We start from the raw sequence: 17,432 nt of genomic DNA, 5'->3' as shown, positions 1-17,432 counted from the left end.
TGACGAAGGTGATGTATTGAAGAACAATCAAGCCATTATGCTGCTAAAGGAAACCGAGAAGAAAGCCCGAATTCGTAACAGTGTTTTATCAATTACCAAAAACCGTTCTTTTCAAAACTAATACATTTGTATATGAATATATAAACAACCCTACTGATCGTAATGAAACTTTCAGTTTTTGGAGTAACAGACAGTTTTTATTGAAACACAACACTGAGGTACCGTATGTTTTGCCCTTGGAGAGGTACGTCATAGAAATGGAATCACCAACAAAGAATAATATTGACATTTGTGACATTTTCAACATTTTCGAATTTTTGGTTATTGTTACCAGTTTGACAATTTTCACATGTTTGAATTTTTTTAACATTTTCGACATTATGAAAAATTTTGCCATTTGTGGCAACTGTGAGTTTTCTGGTATTTTGTGTTGTTTTTAGCACTTTTTTTATTTTTGTATTTCTGAATTTTAACGTCTAGAGTATCTGTTTTCACCTCAAGTAACAATTCTAAGTTTTATTTCGTTACTCTATTGGTTATCATGTCTGAAAATGAATAAAACAGGAATTGAAAAACTTCAATGGTTTTCAAGACCAATTTCATAAAACCGCTAATAAAACTAGAAACCAGAGATTTTCGATGACCGCTATAAAACTGCGTTCCGAGGTTTTTTTTAACCAAACCAAATCCAAGGTTTTTTTAACCTCTATAAAAATCAGATTATAAGCTCAAATAGTCTTAGCACACTTGGCAGAAAGCAGAAATAAAACCGATTATGCTTTCTCTGTTTGACAGCTACCACCATAATTTAATTAAGCTTTACGCTACAAAGGTATAAAGCAAACAGCTTACTCCTGTCAAAAGCCGAATCCGTCTGGCAGCTTTGTTAACCCGTGAGCAGAAAAGTTGTCCGATCATCTTGATCAATTTGGTTTATTGTGACCGTGGTTAAATATCCCGTAGAATAATTAATAAATTTTCAGCAGTCTCCACTGATTTGCAGCATACGCGCATTAAATTTTATCGTGTATATTGAAATGATAGCTGGATAAAACCAACGTGTCATCGAAATTTTGCAATTTTCGAAAACTAATTGTTTTAACCAAATAAATATATTCAGTTAGTCGATCTCAATTTCTAGAAGAATCATTTTATTTTTCTGTGACAGGAAAACTTTTTTTCTGCAAAACACTTTGCAGAATTAGTAGAAGACGAACCTTGGAATTAAATAAAAAGAAAACTTATCCAATTAAATTCTACTATGTATATATTCTTGATAGACACGTATTTCGCCTACGACTTACAGGCTTCCTCAGTGTCTGTTTTCGACAGAGTTCGAATATATAGTAGAATTAATTTGGATAAGTTTTCTTTTTATTTAATTCCAGGTTTCGTCTTCTACTAAGATGCTCCAAAAAATTCAGTCACTTTGTTTTAGCGAATTTTTGTTTGTGAGCAAAACCAGATGCTACAATATGGCAATATGGCCTTACCCAAAAAACATGATTTCGGTGCTGAAATCTAATGTTCTTCATAATAGCCGCAATAAATCTGATTGGTGTAGGAGTTACGTTTTAATGGCTCTAAAAAATTAACAGATTTATTGCAATTTGACAAGCAATCGTAGTAAGATCAATTTGTATTGTATTGCTGCGCCACACGTATGGTAAGTTTAAAAGAGACGTGGAGCAGGCAACTAGTTTTATCGTGGTAATATAAGCAATCAGCTTAAATTTGCTTTATTAACAGTTTTATTATGGTTTTAGAGCCAGCCATAAGTGTGTTTTGACTTTTATCCTCTTGGTATTGTGTAATACCATAATAAAACCAAAAGTAATCATTATTATCGCCATAAAACCTTCATAAAATTCAAGTGAAACCAAGTGGCTTAAGAATTGTTACTCTAATAACCGGCTGCGAAGTCTTTTGATAAAGAAGAGTCAAATATTAGACATTTACACCCAGAGCTTTGCTTTTTTATTGAAGGGAAGATTTGAAGTACAATATTTGGATGCGGTAACATAACGTATATTATGATTAAAATTCTATAATTGACAAGGGTCAACCAACGAAGGAATTTTTGCCCATGAGAATGAATCACTAGTTGCCTCTGACAAAGCTGTATTCACGTTCTTGCTACAGAATACGTTTTTATAGAGATATAGAGCAGTGGTTCCCAACTTTTTTCTGTCTCGCGAGCCCTCTGGCGGAAAAACGTACACTATTTTGCTGCGAGCTAAATTTTGGGCAAACCCGCATTTGGGAAACGCTGGTTTAGAGCATTAAGTTTGTAAAACTGTTTGATATATGCGTCATTTAGGCAACTATCTTTTGTGTTTAGTTTGATTGACCATTTCAATATGAATAGATTGACAGCTGTACAACGCCTGTATACTGTACAATTGTGTCGAATTTTTGTGATGAAAACCATGGTTCCATTCGAGAAACTCATCGCGCTCTTCGTTCATTTTATTGTCGACTTAGTCATTCCTCAGCACAATTTGATCCAGCATCTACGTGGAACAATTGCGCACCAATTTTACTCTACAAGTTCCTTCGCCTTCCGCTCTAGAGTGTAGTACCGAGCAAGACATAAACATGTTCGGGCAGAACGTAACAGACAATCGACTGTTTTGTATCACAATTGAGTACCCTCTACGTGGAGGTACTGTAGTTTCAACAAGACAGTGCATCGTGCTAGACTGCGCGTTCCTTCATTGATTTACTTAAAGAAAACTTTGGCGAGCGAACAATTTTGCGAAAAAAGTCCGTGCTTTGGTTTCCAAGATGGTGCGATTTAACATCGTTGCATTGGAATGTTTGTTGGTATCGTTTGCAAAAAGTGATCGTTGTTAGAACAAACGAAGAATTGCTTAACATTAGTAGCGCTAGCAAGTTGGTCATAAAATCCCCGATCGAATGTATTTATTTATTAGACAAAAAATAATTCTTAAACTAGATAGGTACAACTGAATGCCTTTTCCGAAAATCATGAGATGTTTTTTAATTCAAAGTAAAACAAAGAACTACTTTGTGATCAAGATGATAGCTTAATCTTAAAATCGGGACAATGGGAGGTAAATTTGCATATCACCAAAAACAAGTCACAACCTTTGTTGTGACGAACCTGTTTGCTAAAATAAACCTGTTGTGCGTTGATCTGAGGCGCATTCTTCGGCGTAGTTCATTAAGATGCTATATCCATAAAAACGAGTTCCACACCCAAAAAACGCAGATTGATTTCATCATGTCTTTGATAGGCGAAATATTTTTCCCTGGAATATTTTATCCTGGATCTACTATTTTAATGTTGATATATCAGCAATAAATTGTGACACGCAAATAGTACAGAAGAACGCCTTAGCAAGCGGACAGTGAACCATATGCACGTTGTCCGGGCGCTTTACTTTTCGATTCCATACGCGAGCAGACGGTGGCCGATAAAACTGCCACAACAGCAAAAATAATGACAACGCGATCCGGTTACTTCGCTAAATTTGCTGAAACAAGGATTTAGTTGAACATTGAAACGACTGCGAGTGAGCGAGTGAGCGCGCCCGCTCGTTGTGCAATCCAATCAATTGACGGCTACGTGATGTCTTTGCGATAAACAAACAAAGCTCGTTGGTTTTTTTTCTATTTGGCAGATGAGTCGGCTCAGATCCGCTTTGTCTGCGTACAACGATAATCACTTGAAGTCACAATTATCCATCCTTCGTTAACATTTTGCAACCTCTTTGAACCTCAGACGCATGGCAAGAGACCGGCGAAGCCGGTTCCGCAATGAACTGCCAAAAGTTGCAAAATCTCACGTCGCTCGTCAGTCATTCGTGTCCCAACCCGTAGGTGTTTGGTATTTAAATAAACCGCTGCAATTAGCCAACGGTGGATTCTGTATGCAGAACGCTACAAATTTCATGCACTCGAAACGCTACTCAGGTGTGCAGTGCGATACGTACTTCATTAGCCAACACCCAAAGAAGTGGGACGCTTCTCTGATGAGCTCGGGGAGCTCCCACTAGTCTAGAGCTGTGCCGATCGCCACCACCAATCGGACACACAGCATAAAACCGGTTCAACAGCCGTTCGTTTGGGCTTTACCGAATCTCGAATGCCTACTGATCGAAGAATCGGAAGACCTTGGTCAGTAAACGGTTGCACCTGTACGTAGGCGCTGATGTCAGCCAGCAGCGGTTAGAACTGCGCCCATATGGTGTTTGGTTGTTCGTAAGCCAAAAGGTTGACCACCTCCGCCAAAGCCTTTGACAATTAAATCTGTTTAAAATGTTGAAATATGTCCCTATTAGTGAGGTGTCATGATACTGTGAACGTTTACAATTATGGTTGTCTAAATGACATTGGACAATAAGAATGGCATTGATGTTTGTTTCTCTGTTCAGCAGACACAAACTTCTGGTTAGATTCAAACTATCTCATTGGTGCGGTGTGGTGGACTATGCCGTGAGGTTCCATTTTTAACCGCAACTTTTCACATTGCGCAGGTTATGAACGAACTGTGTTTTCGAAACTGTAACGAAAGTTGAGAAACGAGACCGGCCAGACCGGGAGGACGCTAATATAGTGTTGCCGATTGGCCGTGTATTTTTGTTTCGTGTGGGAGGCCCAGAGAAGGAGGCCGACCGCAGAAACGATTATGCTACGCCAGAGGGAACATGTTGGCATATGTTTCATCTTCCCGACACCAGCTTGAGTGTTAAATAACTTCACATTACGGGAATGTGAAAATAAACTTCCGAGAACAAACTCGTACATTGTTATATTTATGTACAGAAATAATAAAATTGCAAACACGTTTTCCAGCACGAGCACTCTTCATTTCGCCTCCCGATTAGTTTATTGCATATTAAATAGTCCAGTAGCTCTGTTCGTGACCTCACTCACGCGTGTAGCGAAACCATCAGAAGCAGCTGCGGTGACCGTAATGAGGGCGGCACGGCACACCCCAACAAAGATTGCTGTCCTCCATCGTCCGGGGCCACCAGCCAGTCAGTCAGCTACCAGCGGTCTGGAATGCTTACTGTCGACACCGCAGTAAGTGAAGTGCATCGGCACTTTGCTCGCAATATGTTGTTCGCGTTTCGCCCCCTTTTTTCAATTGCCGTAGACACCTCCTGCTGGTGCGCCAGTATCCTCACCTCACCATTCCTCGGAAATCAGTGAGTGGCTTTCCGGCTTTCTGTTTGTCAGTTCGTTCTGGGTGAACCGATCGGCATTTTCGTTTTGCAGGAGAAAATCGGTCTGTTTGTTTGCCACATTTTGCTCTGGAAGGATGTGCGGCCGTAACGATAAAATAGATCGTTAAAGTGAATGTGTGAAAATTGCGCACCACAAAGTGGTGCAATCGATGTGTCGAAAAAATCACCATTTCAAGAGTGTACTAACCCCAATCCGGCATTGACAAAACTAGCATCGTCAGCCCTTGCTGTATCGGTTTGCTCAACCTGATACATCCGTCCTGTGTTGACTTTCCGATTTCGGGAGCAAACTGGCCCATTACTGCCAAGCCTGCCAGGCTTGTTTACTCTCATGTGATCCGAAAGGCTTTCACTAAGGAAATTGAAACCCACCTCCGCCTCCAGTCAAACGAACATATGCATTTGAGCCAGCAGCAGGACACTTGATGCCCCCTGTTGTAGTGTTGCTAATGAAGGTTCACCATACTGATTGAGTTCCATTCCAAATATATAGGTTGCCAGTAGCCGCAGCAATATGGCCGTGTCATTCTCCGTGTCCGACAAAAGCCACATACTGCCCACAGCTGCTGATGGACGAGACAATATCGGCGCAATTCTCGGTCACACAGTCAGTGAGCTGCCAATGATAACCATTATAATGTGATTGACAAATTGTCGTAGGGAAAGCGTGACCGATGGGAATTATCAAAATTTCTAAACTTTATGTATATTAATGGAAAAAACCCATACTAACATGGGCTTTAAACTAATTTAGTTTCAAATAAGACTTTGAAAAAAATAAACATTGACTCTTGAGTAGCTCATAAAAACCCAAGCTTCTCTAGCTTGCTGAATGATTTGTTCAATTGCGAGGTGTGTCGCCTCTAGATAAAAGCAGCGTATGTATACTGTAATAACTTTCCAGTTGCGGCCGTCCGCCGCCGGTATTGTAGCACATTTGAAGCAATGTCAATTGAAAGTGCGATCATAAATTAATCATCCACATACGCACACACATGCCCTCATGTGCCTTAAATGGGTTGAAACTTTAACTGTTTCCAACGTTTAATTGTGGTATTGTGCGTTATTGTTTGATTGTTTGACCGAGAAATTGACATCAGAATCAACGGATGCACTAAAACAACGCTCACGTAATTTCTCCTTCCGGGCGTCATAGATTCTATGCGTCGCCAAAACAAAGTGATTATTATGTTATGTTTCTAAATTTACCGTCGGACAAAAAAAGTAGAACCGTATTTAGAATTTTATGTATGTAAAACATATGGCTCAACTTTAATCATCCACTTGATATGAGTACAATAGTCGGAAGTATTAGCCTAGGAAAGGAAACAGAAATAGAAAAACTACTCTAAATCAATAAAAAAATTAGAGATTTGTGGAGGGAATTATTTGTATTAAATTGTGGGATATCAATTGTAATTTGACACCCTTTCGAAGTAACAAGTCCTATATCGCTGTAGGAGCACTTCTTGATAGTGAATTTGGCTTTAAACCTTTTCATCCTTTCTACATTTTGACTTTTTTCTATAGCCGTACAAACATTTCAGGTTTAACTTATGAGCCAGATAGGGTAAATTAACCTTTAGTGGACCAGTGAATGCTTGAGTAGATTTCTTCCACGAATTATTTTAAACTGGTAACGCTAAACACGCAACCGTTGACACTACAATGCGAGTAGCTTTCGATTAAACCTAAAAGATATCAATTTATGTTGCGAATTGGTAGATTGGAATGTCCGTTTTCATTTTATGGTCCTTGTGGTTTACAATAGGATAGCGACCGGGTCCATTATAGGAATTCTAGTGTATTTTGCATGAAGATGGTCCACTAATGGCGACATTTCGCATTGTTAACTATAAAATGGACCTTAACATGTTGAAAATGTCGATTTTAAGGCATTACTTATTGAATTCAGCTAAAATTTTATAAACTGAGCCGTGTGGTATGTTTAGTACTTGCTGTTTCATGTCATATATCCTCGAAAATAAAAAGTATAAGCTAATAAACGCTGAAATTGTTCCCGAAGTCCATTGTAGGTTAACTTACCCTAAATTTGAAAACGAAAATTGTGTAATAGTTCACACTATAATAGAATAAAATGATTTTTCATTAAATACAGTGGCTATTTTCTATAGTTATATTTCAGATTTAAGATTCAGTTTCATGCCAACTCGTCGAAGGGGTTGACAACACCCTCTCAGATTTCAATGAAGCTTTTTGTGTGTTAAGAGTTCATGTAAATAAAAAAAACTTTGCATACTTAGTTTTTCAAAAATTGGTCTAGACTAACTTTTGGAAAGGGATTGTTTTTTTCTTTTTTATTATAAAAAAATATAACTCGAAAATTATAGGATCTACAAAAAATGGCCTATGGCTGACTTTTAGAAAATCTTCTGAATTTTTATAAAAAAAATACTGAAAAAAATAAAAAATAATTTCAACACTGAGAAAAAAGCATTTTAAAAACTAAAAATCGAATTTCCAAAAAAGGCCATCGCAGAATTTGATGTAATTTGTTTTGAAGATAGATTATTATATGGCCTACAATTCTTCCATACATTGCAATTTCTATCAAAAACTTTTTTCGGAAAAGAGATATTTCAGTATTTTCGAAAATTATAGCACCTACAAAATATGATCAATAAATAACTTTTTGAAATTTTTTTGTATTTTCATAAAAAAATACTGAAAAAAAAATCATTTCTACGCTGAAACAAAAGTATTTTCAAAACTAAAATCCGATTTTCTAAAAAAGCCCATCTCGAAAATTGATTAATTTTTTTAAGGTAGATAAATATTTGGCTTACAAATCTTTTATACATTCCAAAATGGACATGTTTAAGGGAAAAAAGTTTTTAAAAATGCCTCAAATATGCCCATTTTATCATATATGAAAGACTTGTCGGTCATATAATTAGGCCATTACAAATATTTTATAAAGTTTTTGTCCTTCCGGTGTTCGGCCACTGAAGGGGGGGGGGGGCGAAAAAAAACAAAGTGAATTTTTTAATTGAGCAAAAAAACATGGATTTTAAGAATTTTTATTTAAGGTTTAAACGTGAAAACCGAATCTATTCTTGCTTATAATATATACGTTATTATTTTCTATGCAAAATCTACGAAAAAAAAAAGACAAAAACGAAGGAAAAATTTTTGGACGATTTTCGGAAATTCCATTGTTAGTATTTCCATTTCTGTTTCGTACTAGAAGCGTTAATTCAACTCGGAGACTCATTTTTCGAGTTTTTTAGACTGTAGAGCCCACAGACAACTGATTTTATAAAAAGAAATTTGACTCATATCCTACAAGTTATTTTGTTGCCCCCCCGATTTTTCAAGCCAATTTCCAAGGGGGGGGGGGGGTTGACAAATACTTTAAATATGATTTGCAATGGCCTTATCTATCTTAAAAAAAATTTCAACAATTTCCGAGATGGGCTTCTTTGGAAAATCGAATTTTAGTTTTTAAAATGCTTTTTTCTCAGTGAAGAAATGATTTTTATTTCTTTAGGTATTTTTTTATGAAAATACAAAAAATATTGAAAAATTTAGTCATTGATCATTTTTTGTAGGTGCTATAATTTTCGAGTTAAATTTTTTATAATAAATTAAGCCCTTTGCAAAAGTTAGTCTAGACCAATTTTCGAAAAACTAAGTATGCAAAGTTGTTTATTTACGTGAACTCTTTACACACACAAAGTTTCATAAAATTCTGAGAGGGTCATGCCAACCTCTGGTCGAGTTGTCATGAAATCCGTCAATACTAGCTGAGTGCCCAATCTTACTCGGGGCACCTTTGTCTCACAGCCACTTGTACATCAGTTATTGTAACCGAAATGCTTATAATGCAAAAATATAACGCTTGTTCCTCTTTTGAATAACTGTCCACTTGCGTATAAAACCCTATAAAGAAAAACAAACAAAGACATTTTGCCTATTTGCACGAACGAACGAACTGTTACGAACCCTACTCCTCTTATCAACCCCCATTGCTGATTCCCTTATATCAAGGAATATGTGTGTCAAGTTTGGTGGAGATCGGTCAAGGCATTCTGGAGTTATGGTGGTACTTACAAACAAACATAGTCTCGCTCACTTTTATATATGTTGCTGGTTATTCCCTAATATTTTAGTTTGTTGTCTATCATACGCGATCAATCAAAGTGATCTGAGATCTATTTAAATGCTTTTTATCATTAAAGAGTCCTCACCAGCCAAATTTCCTACGTTTTTTCGTGCGCCGAAGAAGAAAATGTCGACTAATCGTTTTAATTTCCGTCATTCATAAATGAAAATAACTCACGCAAGGCATTGTCGTTATTCTACAGCCAGGAAAACTTGCCTGACCTGCAGAAATTTAACAGAATAACATTTGTCATGCCGTCCTACACAAATACATGCGCGTTAGCTTCGTAAACATTGTTGTGATTTTTAGTTCGAACGATGAAAAATTTTGATGGACGAATTTTAAAACGGTACGACGAATTTAAGAAATAAAGTCAGTTGCGTAATTTCAATAATATACTTTAATAATCGCTTTTCAGTGATTTCAAAGTTCACGAATCGGAAGGTAAGTGTGTTTTAGTCAAATCAGCACAAGAACTTTTAGAGTATTCATTCAATCCATCTAACAAATGATGAAAATTAGAATGGCTTTACTTACTACGACGGGAATTAGAAATAAACCCTAGATAGATTTTCAACAATTCAACGATGATTGACTCAACTTTGATTCATTTGACAGTACCGTCTCAGCCAAGCAAAATTTGACAAAGTTATACATGGGATATTTGTAGAACCAGTTATTAACTACAATTTTGCTGAATAAAGTTTTACTGTATCTTTTGTATTTACGATGCTGCAATGCTAGTACCTCGTTTGTGACTAAATGAACATTCATTTAGTTACTAGTGACGCACTAGCATTGATTGTAGCATCGTAACTACAACAGACACAGCAAAATTTTATTCAGCAAAATTGAAGATGATAACTATAGTTCTACAAGTGTTTCACACACAAGTTTGTCAAATTTTTCCCGGCTGAGACGGGACTGTTAAATGAATCAAAATTGAGTCAGAGTGAACGAACTAGTCCAGCCAAAAGCATAAAACCCATTTAAAGCCATTAAACTGAATCATCGTCCGAATCTGCAACTAAGAAAGTAGTCTAGATCTTTTCGTAGGTCTTGCTAATAGCCCGTAAAGTCAGCGGGGCCAAATTGACTACTAGAAATTCGTACTAGAAAAGATATTCTACAGAGGAATCAGAGGATTGTAATCAGGACTGGTAGAAGGTCAATCAATGCAGGGCAATCGGAATGTATCTTTGAGAAAACCATGCCTTGAATCGCTTGAAAACATTTATCCTCAGCAGTGTTGTTGGTAATATGACCAATCGAAACGTCTTCCAGTACTGTCAGGAACATCTCACAGCCTATTTAGGTAGAAATAAAACCAACAAATGGTTTTTTATGGAAGGAGAAAGCTTCCCAAAGAATCAAATGTGATCCCCATAATTCTTCATAGACATCATGACGCTCTGTTGCTTCAGATCGTGCCAATAACAACTGTACTTATGATTCCGGATTCGTGTGAAAGCACAACATTTCATCATTCGGATACTTTTGGGAGAATTTGATTTTTTTCTGTTTGTGGGCGGCAGTCAGCTTCGGCTTGCCTCCAAATTTCTTCCACTTGATGTTTCGCGATAAATTCGGAATACATGTAACAAGAACATTTAAAAAGAATCAGGCTCTTAACGCACTAAAAATCGTATTGACCACACTTACGGCACACCAGAATAACTAGAAATATTTTCTGATCATCAGCATCACAAGTCTGCAACCGATAGCCAATAGCAAGTGATATCGTTAAAAACAATGAAAATTACATTGGTGCCATATTGCTACTTTGCGGAACTCCTAAGGTAATAGTGTATTGGTGAAGTAAGCCATATGAAGATTGAACGACTGAGGCGCAGAAGGCTGCCAATGTCTCTAATTTTCGAAATGTTAGTGTTGATTGATCCATCATGTGCACGGCTTACCAAAATGGAGGATATTTTTGTTTTTCTGGGTTGACGAGTAGTGGTGAATTGGATAGCAAGCGTCTGTTCGGAATGGAGTCCGACCTTTAATTTTGTTTCTGAATTAAAATTTGTTTTATTTAATTAAAACCATCTGCCTTTTTGTTTTTCACCGTCCGTGTTTTTTTTTTGTATGGGCTTATCACCGTACACCGTCCGTGTTACGGGTATTATTCTAAAATTGCGTGTGTCATGAAAAGTGATAGTTTTTTTTGTATGCCAGATGGGCATTGGGTTAGGTGATTAGGTTTTGAACGTTGAACTTTTTTCAATATTTTAAACACCGATCGATCGGAAAATCTTCTACACTAACTAATCCTCTAGTGCAGCGGTTCCCAACCTTTTTTGGTTCGCGTACCCCCTGACGGATTTCCCTATACTATTCTGCAGCGTACTAAAGTTTTGGCGAACCCCTGGGGGTTAGCAAATCTGGGACAAAACACATTCGGACAGAACGGAACAACATTGAATGATTGAAAAACAGATTGCTATTCGATCATAGTCGAAGTGCAGCTGCAGACGGACGTCCTTTTTCTTCGCGATTTTTCAACTTTCCAAGCACAAGCGTAGACGATACAACTATGCATCGTCTGACTATTTTGTCAATTATGAAACGGAAAAAATAGTGCGAGAGTGAAATTTCGAAACTCGGCATTCCCCGATTTATCATCTAGCAAAAGCATTCATGTTTGGAAATATAAATTAGCTCGTCTACCCTATGTACTCTAAAAGACACGAAAATTTATGTTTTTATAGTAAGCGTGAACAATTGTTAATAGTTTTGATTTTTTAGGAAGAATACAATATTATTTTCATGTTTTTACGCTATATTGGCTGTACATGGATCAAAGTTTTAAAAATCGTTTTTTATTCAAGGCTTCATACATTTTTTCCACATATTTCTTAACATTTTTATATCCATTTTTGGATTAGTTTTTAATAATGATTTGTACTAATTATTTCTGCACTATATTTAAGATATTCTTAAAATAATAAAGATTCACATTGATGGAATAATTCCATGAAAAACCATTACGGTTCTATCCATAATTTTATTTTACGATTTTACATTATTTTATTTTACGATTTTACAGTATTCCTGATCGTATTTCTCGCAATAACAAGTATGATTTCACCGGTTAACCATTTCGCTCTGCACATATAATTAGAACATTAATGCTGTTTAATGCAGCTTTATCAGAAGCAAAATAGTGATTCATTCTCAGAAGCAACAATTCGTCGATGTTATGCTGTTATCAATTACCGAATATTTTCATAGTGATTAAGCAATACTTCTCGTCGATTTGAACGAACCGCTGAGCTTTCTCTAAGGCAGCTCTTATCCTTTACTTCAATGCATTCAGGAGAAGATTGTCTGCGTTTATAATCTTGTCTTGCTTCAGAAATAATCGATATGCTGTGTAAGCCAAGTGTAACTTTAGTATCCCAGTAATTCCAATGTCACCAACTGGGTCTAATGTTAGCCAAAACGGCCAAAACTAATTTCTGTGCATCACCTTACACAAGTCTTACGCAACCAATATCCAATAGTAGAGGGACGTTGGTGAAAAACATTGCAAAACGCCATGGTCTCTCAGTGCTACCTTGCGGAACAATTGAGAAATTGCGATGAAATACATGCATAAAACGTATAAGACGTATAAAACTAAACAAAGCTGCCAAATTTTTGAAATAATAGCTTTGTGTCGACTTGATTCTAGCCGGTATATTGGAATGGAGTCGGTTAGTTACTTGAAAAACGCACTGATTTATCCTGTTCTGTTTCGTTATAAAATTTTTGAACCAAAATCATGGAAAATTGTTAAACTTTTTTGCAGTTGTTTGACGATTTTTAGAATATGTTTTGTTCTGTGACGACGGCCCATGGTTGTTGATTTATGAGGTATGAATTTTTGGAAAGAGCGAAGTCCAAGAAAATAGGAATATTTCCTTTGCAGTTTTTTTGGGAAAATTGGAAGCCTCGAATTTTTTAAGTGTTTTCGTTCATACTTGCACTAACTATGCACATGTACAAAATTTAACGAAATTGCGGGACCTCTCCTGAAATTGCCCTATTAAAAATTGACAATCTAAATGTCATTTCAAAAATTTTTCTTTCGGCAACGCTCTGACCGTGTTCCAATTTTTTCCAAACCTTGCGTACTTGTTTCTTTTCGGAAAATTGCAGATTCACAATTTTTTATTTGTCACTAACGGTCCTGCTTTGGAACCTCAAAAGCCATCCGTTTTGTCTTGAGATTTGTTTTAAAAATTTGTAATCTTGGGATTATGATTTCAATGATTTTGTTTGCAAATGAAAAGTATTTTGATAGGCTTTTCAGCAAAAATAAAGACTTATTGCTAACCTTTGCCCAATTATTTTCTTTTCTGTGTAATATCGTGAAGGACCAAAACAGCCAATTCTTTTCATATTTTCTTCAGAAAATCTGAGACTTTCTTACATAACATACCATAGATATAGAAACGTATTTTTTGTTTTTGAGACACATTTTTTAAATAAATGAAAGAAGTTCCGATGGTACAATGGAGGCGCAATGTGCTTTGGTTTTCAATGCAAATAAATTCTGGGATTTTATTACCAGATATATCTGTTCAATTCCACGTAAAATTAAAACAGCAGGCTATGACTTAATTTTATTAGTAAAATTTTCATTTGAAAGCTGTACGTTTAAAAGTGTTTGAAACTTCATTTGAACGGCTTGCATCGGTACATGATAAACTGCACTTCGTCGTTTCAAAGGCTGGCCGAACGTAAATTTGGTACTTCACAGCCAATGATTTACTTGCATTGAGAAAATTTGCAAGATCACCACATCGAAAATATAATCCAAAGTACAACCCCCAACCGAGCCAATCGTAAAATATTCTATTTACAACCGATAACGCATCATTGCCATCGGTTTGCGATTGTAATGTCGAACGATATTCCCAAATATATTTTATCATGTGCAATATAATCGTACTGTTATATTCTTACGAATCGCTTTTCCGCTCTCGAGGCAAAACTCTCTACATCATCGCCATGTGTAGCGTGCGCTACCCAACGGTCGAAATCGCATTAAAAGCTCTGCTGGAAAACTTGCTACACAGACCTTGGCCCGAGCCGAAAGCAGCGTACGGATTCCGGCGGATAAACGGGGCGTCGTCGTCGCGGGATGCTGTATATGCCGGCGCCAGCCAGACGGACGCCAGATAGTTGCTACGACGGCATCCTGATGGAATCTGGGTTTCCGATTTTGCTAGCAACGACACTCAACCATCTCCAGCAAAGCATCCGCACACACGACGGTGGAAGGGCGGCAACAGTGTGTTTTGTTATATGGGATCAGCCGGGCCGGGAATGATGGCGACTTGGGGATATGTTGTTTGGACGAAAAAAAAAGAGTGTTGGCGTGCGTGCTCTGCGCGTTAGTGGGGAGCTTTCCCGGTGGAGCTAATCTAGCAGTTAGTCACAAGGGCGTTCTCGCTCTTTGGCGACTTGCTATTGCGAATATTAATAGCTGTTCTAAGCTGCTCCTGTTGTATTCAGCTGTACAAAATAAAGACACTAAAACATCCTTTGTGAATGTCCAAAGTTCTGTCAATGGAATTTAATTATTCTGCTCTTACAATTCATTTTCATCAACATCTATTAAGGTATGATATCTAACAACCAAACTTTATTTCTTCTCATTGCAGAAATTCCACGAAACTAGAAAGTACCACCACTTGTAAAAAGTTAAAGCAATTCGTAACCATCCCCAGCGGTAGTAGCATCGACGATAGTACATAACATCATAGAATAGACACTAGCGAAACACGACAACGGAAAACAAAAATATCGACTCGGGTACAGCAACAGCACCAATCATCAGCGCAGGTGGCAGACAATTTTCATTACATCGAAGGTAGGTGGAAATTCGATCAACTATTCAACGACAGACAAACCCTCAAAGTTGGTTGGTGAATGTTTCCCGTCTATTGTTTTCTTCCCATTTGTGAAGCCATCACAAGGGTACAATTTTTATACCGAACTAAAACTTGATTGTATTATTTTTTCTCAATGGGAATAACTCAATTTTGTCCAGCACCTTTGGTGCGGAAAACATGTGATGAAAAATAGCCCGTCTTGCTGCCTCCTGATCGGCGCAAGCAACTGTATCGTTAGTAGCAACAACACGTCGGTCATGCGACCATCCACCAACAAACGCTCTCTTTGGGTGGCCTTCAGAGTGAAGCTAGTGCCACCCTAGCACAAGCTGCCATATATGAGATGCGACCGAATGTGCTTGCCTCGTTTCCTGGGTTCGTCCTTGTAGTGACCTGCGGGGGTGGCATAGCTCTGTACGAGCTCGGCCGGCTGTTGCGGGTGGTTGAGTTTCAGGGCCCGTAGCAGAACAGCCAGGACTCCTAGCTGGTGGCGCCAGGCCGTCGCGACACACAGCTTCCGAGTGGTTTTTCCAGCTACGCTGTTGCCGCTACTGGTGCACCACCATTGGATACTATACGGCAGTACGCTGCTGTTGAAACGGTGGCATAGTAGCTGACAGCATCATTTAATGGTATACGGTGCCAACCGACAGACTACCGAAGTTGCTCGGCAATGCAGCTTTTCACGGTAACCGTTGGCTTCTGGCGTCTACCAAATGGGGTGCTACTTCCGTCGCTACTACGCTACTGCATGTGAAAGTTTCGGTTGTTTGGGCTTTTAGCATAATTAAGTATTCCCGCTAATTTAAGGCTTGCTTCAGCGCAGCGTTCAAGTGGAACGAATGTACCCACCTGATCGGGTGTCTTCCGAACGGAGCGTTATCGGGAGATGAGAGTATGATTCTCGTGTAGCCTAAATTAGAATGGAGCAAATTCAAATCTAGATTTGAAAGACACAAAATAATGGCGAATAAAATATGTTGTTTGTTTCGAAAGCACTTAAAAGTGCCTTGTTTTTGGGGGACTATAGTTATTAGCGTTTATATTAAATTTATACAAACTTCTGCCGTATGTTAATTACGACAACATATTTTTCCGAACTCGATCCAACAGTTCAATGAACGGAACTAGATCAGGTAAAGTGTTGATATTTTTTGGATATGTTGTGCAATTATTAGGAAGGACACACGCAGTAGAAGTTTTCGATTTTTTCGTTTCTTCAAGGAAAGTTGTCTGGAAATTAAAAAATGACCACGTGTCGTAATAAGCACAGAAAACTTCAATTTTCAAAAAATATTTTTGGTTATGAGACCGAAAAGTTCCTGTCCTGTAAAAAATATATCAGCTCTCTAATTCATTTTTTTGTTAATGCAAATAGTGGAAAATAACATTTAAACTTGATATATTTTGTTTTATGTATCTTATTATGTTGTCTTTAAGAGGTTATATACAGTTAACGGGAGTCGTCGTATGTTCGAATCTCGGCTGGGCGGTACTTCTAGAGAGAGCCAGTAGGATTGTTGCACTAACCCCGTAGCTGTCCTATACGCTAATAGCCGGCTGTGAAGTCTGTCGAATAGCCGGTTGAAAGACGTTTAAGCCCAAGGCTTTGCTTTTTGCAGCTAAGAGGCCATTTTTTTCTAGAATTTATCTAGAGAAAACCGTTGAGCTGATTAACGTGAAAATATAAACACTTATTACAGCAACGATAGCCATGTACCATCAATTTTTCTGCGTGTGTACTGGAATACATGTACACATTTTTTTTTTTCAAAGTATTAAAAATGGCAAACGATACAAAATGATAAACTAAGAACATGAAATGAAGTGTTGGGCCGAATGGGACAAACATGTCAGAACTCAGTTAGAATTTTGGAAAAATGTGCTGCGTTATTCAAACTGATGATCTGATCTCATCTGAGCGTAAATAAAAAATCATGTTCATGTCGGTTATTTACTTATCCTGGTGCGATGTCCTTTACAATGTTCCGCCAATAAACTCGTTCTATGGCTGTTTGTCTCCAATTTCTCGAATGTCCCACACTTTTCAGGTCTTACTCTTCTTGGTATAACAATCGAGCACAACATGCACCCTTCCGGCTTAAGCGACTTTCTCGGTACGCCGAAGAGCTGCACCAGGTCGTTGTTTATCCTTCTCCTCCATACACCGTTCTCACATACACCGCCAAAAATAGTCCCAAG

General features: G+C 37.7%; 1 protein-coding gene across 7 annotated transcripts in view; it reads left to right on the top strand.

Moving 5' to 3' along the window:
* Positions 1 to 17,432, top strand: part of LOC128738464 (talin-2) — a 135,165-nt gene that overhangs the window by 23,800 nt on the left and 93,933 nt on the right. For all 7 annotated transcript variants that reach the window (XM_053833631.1, XM_053833628.1, XM_053833627.1 and 4 more), the window contains one exon: positions 15,000 to 15,208. The gene's annotated coding sequence lies outside the window, so the exon portion shown is untranslated. The remainder of the gene's footprint in view (positions 1 to 14,999; positions 15,209 to 17,432) is intronic.

The sequence above is a fragment of the Sabethes cyaneus genome, chromosome 2 (assembly GCF_943734655.1).
Source record: "Sabethes cyaneus chromosome 2, idSabCyanKW18_F2, whole genome shotgun sequence".
Lineage (NCBI taxonomy): Eukaryota > Metazoa > Arthropoda > Insecta > Diptera > Culicidae > Sabethes > Sabethes cyaneus.
Note: the sequence above shows the minus strand (reverse complement) of the source record. Positions and strands in the feature narration are given on the sequence as shown.